The 14,087-nt window shown below is 35.8% G+C and overlaps 1 protein-coding gene across 1 annotated transcript in view; it reads left to right on the forward strand.

The window, feature by feature from the left end:
- Positions 1-2,268: 2,268 nt before the first annotated feature.
- The window catches only part of LOC150082854 (uncharacterized), a 614,617-nt gene continuing 602,798 nt past the window's right edge, over positions 2,269-14,087 (forward strand). Inside the window, exon 1 of the mRNA XM_090377632.1 lies at positions 2,269-2,298. The gene's annotated coding sequence lies outside the window, so the exon portion shown is untranslated. The remainder of the gene's footprint in view (positions 2,299-14,087) is intronic.

Below are 14,087 nucleotides of genomic sequence, written 5' to 3' on the forward strand. Positions count from 1 at the left end.
AATTTTATTATAACATATACGTCAAGTGTTTCTTCTTGATGAATCAGTTATATTTCAGTTCCTCTAAATATTTTTAATTTTGTTATTTTATGTAAATTTAAAAGCTATTTCGTTTGAAATGTAAAGAAGTGGATAGTAAGATTCCTCTTTAAATAAATAAATTTTCAAAATAAAAACATTTTAATAAATTCACCGTGTAAATTGATTAGTAGATAGCATATCACGTGAAATTCCAATGAATTCCCTATAGTCTTCGTTATACATAAATGAGGTTAGCAAAACAATTTATCAATATTCATCCTGTCAACGTTTTAAATGAAAATTTGTTTAGTTACACGAACAGCTTTTCAGAGGTTTGTCTATTCTGCGAGCAAAATTTGTATTTTGTACAAGGCGCCTTTACCTGCTACCTAACTCATTACAGATATGTTTCCTACCTGCATAGCAATGACGGAATGCATCACATTTCGAGACATTATAGTTCCATTCCCCTAGGGGGAATCATTATATCAAAGTTTCCTATGAACATCGACAAGGAAAAAAATCTGCAACCCAAATAATTTACGCACAAGAAAGTTTCTCAATATTAACACCTACTAAAAGTTTTCGTACTACTCAAGGGGTATTCTGGAAAAAGGATATCAGAGTAATGCACGCGCTCTGCCTTTTCTGCCGTGGTATGTTAAAATCTTGGCCACGAAGTGAACGCTGGCATATGCTCTTTGGCTTTTACAGTGTCGAGAAAATTCGTTGAGTTTTTCATAAACTTTGACTGGAGGCTGGAAATTATGAAGAAATCTCTTAGGATGTTCGGCAGGTGTGATGCAAGCGAGATTGTTTCTAGGTATAGTTCATTAAATTTTGTAACTGGAGTTTAGATAGTGTGTATGAACAATGACCCAAATATACCCGTGTTTAATACTGTATAACAATAAATTAGCAGTCCATTCGCAATTTTTTGGTTTTTGCCTAAATCACAGGTTAGACAGCACCCCGATTAAGAAAGAGAAATTAAAAAAAAAAAATTAAATTAAATGAATTAGCAGTTTTTTTTAATGGACGGATTAAATTAGTACGTATAAACTTTAAATCACTAAATACTAATTCAGTTATGCCGGTAAATTTTCTTCATATTTCAGTATCGTTTCTGCAGCATGCAATTACGAAACCTAATTTGCGACTATTTAAAAGATTATAATACGATATTTCCTGTTAAAAATGAAATTTTCACAGCAGCGTAGTGTTTAAAAGAATACAGCAGAGAAGACAGCGTTATGTGCAAACAGAAAACATAATAATGGTAGAGTAATTACAGTAAGTTAATGCCTTTGATTATTTCAGGATTTTTTTAAACAGGATTTTGTATATTAAAAATCCTGTTAACTGGAAGAAACTTGCATATTTTCATCTCTCTTGGTTGTTCAAGATTCTGGCTCTTATTATGATAACACAATTTTTTCAAACTCTGCGTAAATTTCAGTCTTTGAACATAATCGGAAATATTTCTTCTCTGTGTACTCATTTTGTTTATAGGTTTTGTACGTACATATACGTACCTCTCCAAAAGCAAGTAAGTAGAATCTACGAATGGGAAAACTGTTTTTTAAGATATTGATAACTGTTAATTTAAAAGGGGTGGGTAGTGTGGTTTCTTTTTCTTTCGTAGCCTGATAGTTATAAGAAGCGAATCTCAATAAAAGGCAGTTCCTAGTGGAATCATGTCACAGTTATCGCGGATAATTTATACGTCGTCGCAAAACGTGCAATGCCGAGCATCCGCCAGAGGGCGCCATAAAAACACATGAACAGACTCCACGCGTACAGACTTCAGCTGTTAATGCATTTAATTCGGCGCGTATTAGTCTTCCCCGTGCACCCTCAGAAACACACCGAAACCCATTAGTTTTCCCACTTCAACTCTTTTCCACTTTATTTGACGACAGGATGCTTCCCGAACGAAATAGCCGTCAGGCTGGGGCTTAATAGGCAAGAGTAGAGGTCGCCCGTGCTGCCGCAAGGCTCCGACGACGGTAAACGAAGCTGGCTATCAACTTGTCGTTCCAGTACTGCGGATGTGTCTTCACTCCGCCTGCGCATACCGCATCCCGAGTAAAAGTGTCTGACATCCTCGCTCTCTCAATGATCATCGCTTCTATTGGAAAGACATGGATGTGAGCTAGAGCAGCAGCAACAACTTGCTCTTAGTAGCCACGTGCAGGGTAGCGAGGGCCGTGCTAACCGGCCGATTATTTTATTGTTATAGCAAGACAGAAGGCTGAAGAAACAGTTGCAGGGCATGTAAGTATCGAAAAATTCTCCATCTCTCTCTCTCTCTCTCTCTCTCTCTCTCTCTCTCTCTCTCTCTCTCATGCCATTTTGCATATATAGAGTCCTTAAGAGGCAAGGGTTGCGTGGATGCTTCCTTTCCTTTTCTGTTTGCTGCATTTTATTAATTGCATTTATTTTAAATGGGACTTTTGTTGCCTTATGTGTGTACAGTAGGTATCGTTAAGGCTGTATTGCAAATGTTAGCATGCTTAGAGCCTAAATAGAGATTTTTGTAACAGATATTTATTTAAGGTATACCCAGTAAAATAAAATAAAATAAAATATTTCCAGAAGCTTTCGGAACTCGTGTCCCTTTCTCAACTGACAGAATTTTTAAATACATTACAAGCAAACTGTGGCACGTTACTCATTCGTCATTGTTGTAGCACGGACGTGTGCTGCCTTGCGCCAGTGATCATCCATCAATAAAACGGTTGTCTCCAGGATTGGATGTATACGCATGCCTTTCTGGCGATTTAATGCCTTAGGGTTGTTCATTATGTTTAGTGACTCTAGCCATAGGCGGTGGCGAAAGTGTCGCGCGTGGTCCACTATCTCAAAGTCGCGCTTGGGGTCAAGATCGTGGTTGGTAGCCCAAAAATGTTCTGCAAGCGCGGACTGGTCAGTTTCGGCAAGCCGGATTGCTCTGTCGTGTTCCGTGAGGCGATCCTGGAGACGTCTCGATGTCTCACCTACGTAGCAACTGTTACAGGCCCTACAGGTGATACGGTACACTACATTGCTGCGTAAGACAGGTGTGACAGGGGTCTTCACACTGGAGACAAGTGAACGTAGGTTCCTACCTGGTAATTGTACACATTTTATGTTGTAACTTCTCAGGATCTTCGAGATACGTCCTGACACTCCTGGATAGTACGGAATGTAGGCGGATGATATGCCGACTTGCTTCGGAGGTCTTGGGTTGGAAGTAAGCTCTTGTGCCTGTAACAAGCATCTGTTTAGTACATGGGATGGATAACCGCATCTGGTTAAGTCCGCCTTCACACGGGAGATCTCGTTACGTCTAATTGTGTCGGTGCTGGAATGGCTCCAGGCCCTGGAGAACAGGGTGCGGGCAGTGCTATTGAGATGGCTTGGAGCGTGGCCGGACCCGTAGTTGGTGAATTGACCGCACCACATGGGTTTGCGGTATACTGAGGTCTCTAGATGTGGGCCTACGCGATGCACTAGCACGTCCAGAAACGGGAGCGAACCGTCCACCTCTGATTCTACGGTAAACTTGATGAAATTGGATAGAGAGTTGAGGTATTCTAGTAGTACCGTTTCAGAACCACGTGGTATTATGGTAAAAATATCGTCGACATATCTACACCACGTTGTAATAGGTGTAGGTGGGTTCTGGTGTATCTGCTTCTCCAGATCTTCCATGGCGATGTTAGCTACTACGGAACTGACAGGGGCACCCATAGCAGTGCCATGTACTTGTTTGTAGAGTGAGTCTTCAAAGGTGAAGATGCTGCTAGAGAGGCATAGGTTGAGGGCGGTACAGATGTCATCAGTGGATAGTGACGTCCTGGATTGGAGGCTTAAGTCGCTCTCAAGGAGCCTTCTGGCGCAGTGCACGGCCTGTTGGACGGGAATCGAGGTGAATAAAGAAACCACGTCAAATGATGCCATGACAGAGTTATCAGGGATTGAAATGTCCTTAATGGTGTTAATGAATTCACTGCTGTTTTTAACGGTGTGAGATGTATTACCTATAAGAGGCGAGAGGAGGCTCGCGATGTGTTTGGACAGTTCATACGTTGGGGCACTGCAGCAAGACACTATAGGTCTGAGAGGAATACCCGGTTTATGGATCTTTGGTAATCAGTTGAGAAAGGGACACGAGTTCCGAAAGCTTCTGGAAATATTTTATTTTATTTTATTTTACTGGGTATACCTTAAATAAATATCTGTTAAACTATGGACCCCAGTACTCCAGGCCCATTTGTCACTAGAGATTTTTGTTGTTTTTCTATTACATAAATATAACTCAAAATATTCAATTGGCTTTTTGTATTAAAACATTTCGTCAACTAGTGCAAGGTGTATGTGTCTTATTTTTTCTATGAGTTATATATACCTAGGTATATAATATATTATCTTGTTCAATAATAAATAATTTCGATTAACTCGGTGAATGCCGATGGTTTGGATGATTTAGGTATTTTCAGCAGCAGAGCTACATGTTGAATGTAGGCGGCTTTTTACGTTCATTTTAAAATATTTTTTTTTTCAGAACATTGCCAATATTAAAATGTAATGGCAATAATTAAGCAACGTAGAAATAATATTTGTAGAATATAAATTCATTAAACCTTCTTCAGAGTAGATAAGTGAATTATGGACTCTTTTTCAAAACAAAGATTTTGTTAGAAATATTTCCAATTCTCTATTGTTTATTAAACGCGATATACAATTAAAATAATAATTAGCACTTCTAAAGATTGGAAAGAGGAAGGCACTCGATTCTTCTGTAGAAATTTTTATAATAAATCAGGAGTATCTATATCAGCTTGTTTGAAAATCGATCAGTCGCAGGTGTCACAGCATTGAACAAAAAAAAAAAAAAAAAAAAAAAAGAGAAAGCCTGATGAATAGTGAATATTTTAGAAAACAAAATACCTCAGAATCAACCATTTGCAACTTTTAAACTGCAGATGGCTTACTAGCATGAATGTACCTTGTTATAGCTTATCGAATAGATTTTCTGGGCGTGCGCCAAACGGATTTGAAGATTTATGTTGTGATGCAAATAAAACGAACTAATGACAGGCTGCTTTTTTGATGGTATGATGCTAATACGTTTTACTAGGTAACAAAGGAAATTAAAAAATCTGTGTAAATTATATTTCGTTTAACTTATTAATTAAAATAATGTTAGTGACTCCCTCTGGCGGTGACCTGTCTCGAAGAGTAACAGAGGTCACCAGTGTTAGAATATTGAATGGCTAGATATTCTGCCTTCCTGCACGAAGAAAATATTTTAACATACCGGTAGGCTGTGTATTCTCTAGTGGTGGATCGAATATCAGGCCATTCCCTAACAACATCAATTGCCGTCTTGTTAAGAAGGTGGGGTCCAAGTTAAAAGACTTTCCGTCTAGCTACATCGCTAAACTAATGGTAGCAACCCGAAGCTGTAAAGGAACTGGAATCTCTTCACAAATAGCAAGTGTCTGTTGAATCATTAATCATGGAGTCGATTCTAATATCTAACACCTCTCACATTTGACCGATTATGGAGAGAATTTATCACGCCTCCTTGTAATTAGTCTTTTACCGATACTCTTTCAGCTTCTTGAATTAAAACTCATTTGGAGAAGCGACTATAATAAAGTGTTTAACTATTTAAAGAGAATATTTACTATTTAAGATCTTGCGAATTCTTCAAGTAATTTTTCCTTTTCTGTTTTTAATAGAAAATGGTTAAGGCAGAAACGCTTTTATCAACTCTTCATTCATTCTCTCACTTTTGTTCGGTCATTTTAACTCGAATTTATTAAGCTTTATTCATCTGTAGACAAATTATTTTGGTACAAGTTTTGCCAAATTTTATTTTGGCTGGACGATGAGTTAATGGTTTTCACCAGTAATAGAGAACTCGATTTTAGATATTGAAACATCTGTTTATTTTATGCAAGATTTTTAAAAGTATGATTAATTTTGAAGTTTATATTTAAATGCAATCTATTAGAAATTCATAGTCAGTAAACGTGTTTTTCTGTCGATATACTGCAAATTTAACCATTTTTGCTATAGGCAATAATGAAAATCTTTTAAGTATTTTTTTTTTTTTTTAATAAAGCGGCTGGATCGAATTCAGGAGCTGTAGACACTATATTAGTTGGAGCGACTGTTTTATTAATGAAGAATATAACAGTCTGTAGCATAAATTAAAGAAAGTTCCTGTTTCTTTGCAGTTACGCACTTTACAAAAAAAAAATTTAAAAGCATTTCCGTTCACTACTTGTAGTTTTTTTTTTTTTTTTTTGCTCAAAAAAGAGAAATATATTTTTTAATTCCAAAACATATCATATTTTAAAAGTTATGCCTATATTCATGTATACGATTTTGTACTGTTTTTAGGACGAAATAATTAGTATTCTATGTTTCCAGAGAAACTCTCCAAGAATATATTTTAACAATTAGTTTCATACTAGGAGATTTTAGATTGGGTAAGTTACAGTAATTGCTGTGTAAAAAGGATCTCATTGACAGAACAGAACTGAGCATGCTCCGGGGCACTTTTAAAGCCGCTAGACAGTGCATTAAAGAATTTATTTTGTGGAAAGATTTAAGAATTTTAAATGATGAGACCAAACATACCGCGATGTATTGGCGTTAATATTTTGAAGTACACTGACTTCCAAATTTGAAGAATGCTTTTTTTTTCTGCTTCGGATTTATGATTATGCTTTTTTTTTTCTGCTTCGGATTTATGATTATTTTTAATCTGAGTTAAGTTTAAAACTTAAATTTATTCTATATAGGTTTTCACACAGTGATATTCCTTTATCAATGTACAATGTACCTTACAGCAATACAGCCTTATTTATTGAGGCTATAAAAACGTTTTTACTGACGTTATTCCAAAAACTTTGTAACGAAAAACCGTCATGCGAAAAGCGTTACGGAATTGATGTCATCTTCAGCTTCCGCCAGAAGCGAATTATTGTAACTTGTATTGTTGCAATCATACTTGTATGGTGACAACAATAATTTATCTTCTACTGGACCAAATTTAATGAGATTTTGCATTGAGCTTCATCTTAGCTCTATACTAGAGGAAAAACTTCAAACCTCTGAAAATTGTAATAGTATTTCCAGGATTGTGAAAAATATGAACATGTGATCAAGGAAATTTTCTCACATAATAAACGGGATAATGTGGACGTATAGCATATCGTTGAAAAACTAAGGAATTTAGAAACAGAAATATCAAGGTTTTAAGATAGAAAAACTTTCTGAAACTGGAAAATGCGTTAATTCTAAAATGCAAATGGTTTCAAATCACCTCGTGTTTTCAGATTGAATGTAATTTTTTTCTTTATAATTAAAGTCTGAGGCTGGAAAAGAGTTCTGCACATATATGAAAACATTCTTCAACTTGGACATGTCATCAGATCTTTCGATAAATACTACACCAAATGGAACAACTATAGATGGTGTATTTAGTTATGAACTAAAAATCTCTTCAGTGTAAAAATTACATATCCTACTTTAGTCATCACAGACCAATACTTTCAATAAATCTGTAATTATTATTAATAAAATAAAAAAATTGTTAATTTATTATCCAGGAATTTTATTAATATCTGAAAATTAAAATGTTTTTAGCGCCTGCCGATGACTCTTAAATATAAAACACGTTAAATATTCTAGCGGCAGGATTATGTACCTGGTATAGAATTTATTTTTTAAACTTTAGAGAAGAGACCATATTTACTGCTACCATTCATCTTAACGGAGCTAGTAATGTTTACCGATGACTAAATTCTATCATCATTATCCTAATCTAAATATAACAATTGATTATATAAGTGAGTTAGAAACAGAAATATCAAGGTTTTAAGATAGAAAAACTTTATGAAACTGGAAAATGCGTTAATTCTAAAATGCAAATGGTTTCAAATCACCTCGTGTTTTCAGATTGAATGTAATTTTTTCTTTACAATTAAAGTCTGAGCACACACTGTGTTCCTATAGACAGTTTTAAATTCATCAGTGATTTAAACAATAAACGAATTAAATGAATACTGGTTAAATACATATACAGTATAAATAAATAATTTTCTGTTTATACTCCGGCACGACAACCAAGTCAGTAGAGTTTACAATAAATCGTCAATACAAATATTTATCGTATTTAGTAGTCACGGGCTTGAACCCCGGTCCACTCAAGGAACGCGTGCTATGCACTCTCGCTCCTGACCACTGGGCTACGTCAGGCCTATATAGATGCAATCGTTCTAGTTAAATTCAACAGTTTTGTTTCACGGATTTCAATAAAGATGTAACGGAAACTATGATCAAATGTTTACTTGAAATTATCAGTGGCGCTAAAAATGACATTTATTCCGTAATTTGACTTCGTAATGGCCGTCGCATGACAGTTTCAATTTAGCAAGAGTAAAATCTACGTGAAATGCCACAATTGTGACTTGAGGTGACACCATAATTCTCCATGAACTATTCCATGGCATAATTTCTTGAAATGTAGAGGATTTTCGCTCTAAAGTTTCTCAAAGTTTGTTCAAATTATCGCCTTTATTATCCGATTATTGTGCAGCTTTACAGCGAATGCGGTGAAATATCGATATTACAGCTCTTATTTGCATTTTTCTCTGTCTCGGTGCCGCTGCTTCTGATTGTAAAATTTTGACTGCGAAGTTTGTCAGAACTTTGGTCTAAACTTCTTTAAGTGATCCTTTGCTAATGGTTTGGTGAGTGAGGACCTCTCGCATGCCATTTTCAATTCTAGTATGTTAGTAGTAGAAAAGTTTATTTAGCAAACAGCTGAATATCTGTTTATTAGGATTTTAAAGCAGGAATTACCATGCTTTTTCGGTGTATGAGATGCAGTTCTTGTTGTAAAAATAAGCCTTAAAATTTACAGTGCCAACAGAAAAAGAATTTTTTTGAAAGCCAGCTGCGACTGCACTCACGAAATAAACGGGGATACCTCACTTGACATAATACTTGTGTTCTATAAACGTACTACATTACAGGAAACTATGCTTAATGAAATATGATTTTCATATAATTGTATAATATCATTTGATATGCATTCCAGGGGAATTTTTCTGGAGGCTAAAAAAACCTAATGAAATAGTTGAAACTAAATCGAGGTGCAGGTTTTGTTTTTACAGAACTTACAAAATTAAACTGCTGAATTCTGTGGAATGTGGTTGCCGTTTCCTGCGTGTAGTTTTTCTCATTTCTTTCTCTTTCAATTATTTCTCATTCGTAAACAATAACTACTTAAGTTTTTTTTTTAATTTTGAACTTGCAAGTTGAAATTATACGGTCATCCAGGAGTCAAAATCATCTAAAATATACTTAGTTTGTCGATTAAGGCATATTAAGGTTTAATGCTTAATTTCATTAAAAAAAAGGCCTGTGTCATGGATAAGAATATTAAAATCTGAGTCTTTCTGCAACCGGTGGTTCTAGAAAGAATGTTTTACAACATGTTTGATTTCAGTTTTCATTCTCAAGATTCTAGGTATGTAGTAATTTTCTATATGCGCCAAACACACTGCTCCATATTTTTTTTTTGTGCTGTTTTATTAAAAATGGGTGGAATGGGACAATTTTCTGATGCTGATTTCAAATCTGCTATTTGTTATGTTGTATCACAAAATAAAACGATAAAGAATCGTATTTAATAATCGTCAGAAAAGTATAGTTCGAGAGGCACCGGACAAGTCCTACAGAGCACTCAGTAGATGCTAGTGCGGACATGCAAGTGTGTCAAAGTGCAAAAGTGGATAAGTAGACAAATCCTTCGTCCCTCGCTGGTAGCGAAGTGGTTATAATCACCGTAATCTTACGGCGGATGAAAAAGGCACGAGTTCGAATAACATCAATGACGCCAAGAATTTTTGGACTATTTTCACAACGTGGCTGAGGTAGTCTGTCTCATGCCAGGATTGCATGGTTTTTCTTTTTCTCCTGGAAACTTGGGAATTTTCTTCAGAAACAGCAAACTGACCGAAGAATACGCGCAGTTACAGACGCAATATACCGATGCCCCAGAACCTTAGCTTTTTTCCCCTCCCTTTCCATACCCCTAACAATCTCTTTGAAAACTCCAACAGAAGTCGGCCATCACTGCCTTATTCCATCTACCCTGTTTTTATTTTTCTATGTTCTTGATGTTTTGGTAAAACCTTTTATCCTGTTCTTCACTAACTGCACCAGGATTTTCAGGGAAGTAGTCAAGGTTACTGAGAATGAAGCTTCAAACTCGCACTGAAATCTAGAGTGGACGACTAGTTAATCAGCTTAGTTTCACTTAGAGGCATGCATACGTAGCATTTTTAATATATACGTAATGTTAATCGTCTTAATTTAATTTATTTTAACAGTAGGTAGTTTCATCTCCGAATGTTGTATAAGCTTCCATTTTATTCTGAAATATATAAGCAGCGAAATTATGATTCATAAACTACCTAATATGTAACCCATAAAAAAAAACAAAAAAAAAAAAAAACTACAGTTCTGAGTTTGAGCAACCGTCTCATCTCGGGAAACTTTGACAAACTGAGTTTCACTTTTATGTGAAGAGGTGGCCAGGAGCACTTTGCTTAGAAACGTTGATCACGTTTCTGCTTCCAGTTGTATGATTTGGTTCTTTTTTTCTGTTTTTTTCAGTAATCAATTTTAGCTCTGTTGTCCTACTTACTTAGAAAGCAGGGAAATTTTGTTACCTGACTGCTGTCCAAGTATCGTCAGCACTTTCAGATCATTGCAAAATGTTCACTACCATGTTTAGGGTACTGTATTTTACTTTGTCAAAAACACAAAACAAAAAGTGTCATAACACAGGAAAAAATAATCAGTTGTGCGGTGCCTAGGTTCATGCCAAACCATGGACAGACGAAATAAAAGCGATTTTAGTTTTTCACATCCTTAAATTTTGAACACAAGGAACGGCAGGCATAATTGTGGAGGGCAACCATTTGTCTTGATGACCTCGCGAGTAGCACATTTGGTGTAATCACCGTCCTCCACGTCCACACCACGTGGAAAGTCCCTGGTTCGAATTCTGTCAGTGACGCGAGCAATTTTTGTGTACTCCCCCCCCCCCCAACTTGGTTGAGTTAGTCTGTCTCAAGCGAGGGTAACATGGTTTTTCCTCTCTAAAGTTCTTTTTTTTTAATCCAGAAAACGGGCTAATTGATCTAATTGACACGCGGTTTACAGACAAAAAATATTTGGTGAAATATATTCCAAGTCGCTGATGGGCCTAAAATCCTATAACAACAACAATTAGTCTTGGTCACCCAAGCAGGCACAAAAATATGCATTTGAATAAACTAAACTAGGAGAATATGTCTTGTGCTGGATATTTCTGACTTATACCCCACCCCTAGAGAGCGGCACTGTCTGCTCTGTTACTTGCAGGATATCAAGCTAACTATGTATGTATCTTATTATCGCTAATTGGAATTTTTTTTTTCTCAAATTGAGAGATATATTACGTTGATAAAGTTTTATCATATGAATATTTTGAGTATCAAGAGAATATAATAATAATTTCATTTTTATAGTTGTTTCAAATAAAGTAATACAGTATATTTTTGAAACTACAGATGCATCTGTGCATAATCGTAGCTTGTCTAAAAGTAGCCATGTTTGTTGAGATTTTAGAAATTTTAGTTATGGAATACATATGTAATCTGGAGTAATTTCCTCAGAGTGAGTGAGGTACTCTGCCGCAGTGCGGCATATATCCCTGTATGTTTACAATTGACTGTCGAAATTGCTAATAGATTTGGGCTTGAATAAACTTATTAAAGTTCAAATTTTCTTTGAGAATGCGCCTTACTTATATTAAAAAAAAAAAACAAAACAAAAAAATTAAGAGGAACATACAATATATGTATTATGTGTTTCTCTTAAGGAACATACAGGGGATGGAGAAAATAATTGAAACAATTGCCATGAAAATAGTAGTTTTTGTAATGGCTGTATGACGTACACATATTTATGAACATAAAAAAACGATCATTGTACAATGATTACTTTTTTTTTTTCTTTTGCAGTAGTACCGTGAAAGAAATACGTTAAAAACTGGTGTTTATTTAGAGCTGATATAAAAAGGTACATGACGTCGACCGAGCTGTCTGAATTCCAAAGAGGTCAAATTTTTGGTTCACGTTTAGCAGGGGTATCGGTGGCTAAAACTGCTGATTTGTTCAGTGTCCCGAGCAACGGCATCGAAAGTGTAAAAAAATAACTGCAGAACATAATGTCTTAGCAGTCCAGTCTCTAGCAATCCAGTTTCTAGTTAAACGTTCGGCAAGAATAAAGCTGAAATTTATGGCAGAGCTACTATTGCTAAGCGAGTCGTTACTGATAGTAATGCTAGAAAGAGAATGAAGTGGTGTAAGGAGCACAAAAACTTCGACACTCGATGGCTGGAAACGTAATATTTTCATATGAATCATCTATACTTTTTTCAACGTCGGGAACAGTTTACGTTAGGAAAATACCAAAGGAAGCGCATCATCCTGACTGTCTTGTGCAAGCCGTCAAACATGGAGGAGGATGAGCAATGGTTTGGGCAGAAATATTTTGGTGTTATTTAGCTCCAATCATCATTCTGAATGGGCAAATTACTGTCACTGATTACCTTGATATTCTAAGTGACCAGGTTCATCCCATGGTGCAATTTTTTTCCAACAAACGATGCCTTGTTTCAAAGATGATAATGCTCCAATACACATAGATAGATGTGTCCAATCTTGGTTTGAGGAGTATAACACTGAGGCAAAGCATCACTCATGGCCTGCCGGGCCGCACAATCACTAAACCTTTTATTGAGGAGACACTGTGAACATATTTGGAGAGAAGAGTGAAAAGCAATTTCCTCCACATTCATCGCTCAAACAGCTTGAAACGTTACTTCATGAAGAATGGTTCAGTATTCCTCTAGTTCAAGAGATCAAGATTTATTTGAATCTATTCCTCTTAGAATACAAGCTGTTTTAATAGCAAAGGGCTACCAATGCCATATTAGTACATATCTCTAACTCTTATCAAAAGTGTTTTCAGTATTTTGTCCACTCCCTGTACAATACCTGTATGTTCTATAGTACTGTAATATGGCGGACTAACGGTGGTAATTTAAAGGTATGTCAGATAGGTCGGAAAATAGGGACAGGAAATGCGAAAAAATTAGTTGACTATATAAAAAAAATTGGATTTGCACGGAGAATTAGGGAAAGTTAGCATTTGCCATATAACTTTATAAATATAAATCGCATTCCCAACACTTCAGTGGTCACAAACAGCAATCAGTCTAGTTGGTCCTGGCTGTTAATGAAAAAAACACCCAATACTTTTCAATTCTTGAAGCTCAAGGATTGGATTTCCAATTGTTAAATATGTGTGCAAGTAATGCGAGAAATTATATGCTCTTCTTCCGAAGGTTTTCTTATAAAATGATTTAATTAAAGCCCCTATCAGCGAATACGTAATTTAGCCCCAAGTGGATTACAGTCACTCTAGTAAAAATAATTGCCACAAAGGGTTCAAATCTGTGAATAATATTGCTAGCGGGAAAAAAAGAGAACAATCTCAGTGAAAAAGTGATGAATATATAGGCCCCCAGTTCATCTGAAGATGAATTTGTTTCGGTTGATGCCACAGATTGCCATATTTATGTGATGAGCATGGGCTCAAATCCGATTGGGCCCGGTGTGGATAATGCAAACAATGGATGGCTAAATGAAATCTGATCCGAATCTGACAGATTTTGAGATAACAGTTCCTTGTTTGTTTAATAAATTTCATGGAATATGAACATTTGTGCCAAATGTAATTTGTTCTGTTATTAATGGTATAAACCTACCATATGTATAACAGGGGAGTTCTCATGGGAATAAAAAAGTGCTAATAGTTTTCATTCAGTGAAAAGCACGTATAATCTCTTATAACAAAATCAGTAAAATATTTTCAAACTTTCTGCTCAAAATATAGAACAAAGATAACTTGGAGAATTTCGAGCAATGGTAATCAGGGAT

Source organism: Mastigoproctus giganteus, chromosome 7, assembly GCF_048544385.1.
Source record: "Mastigoproctus giganteus isolate SK-2022 chromosome 7, ASM4854438v1, whole genome shotgun sequence".
NCBI lineage: Eukaryota > Metazoa > Arthropoda > Arachnida > Uropygi > Thelyphonidae > Mastigoproctus > Mastigoproctus giganteus.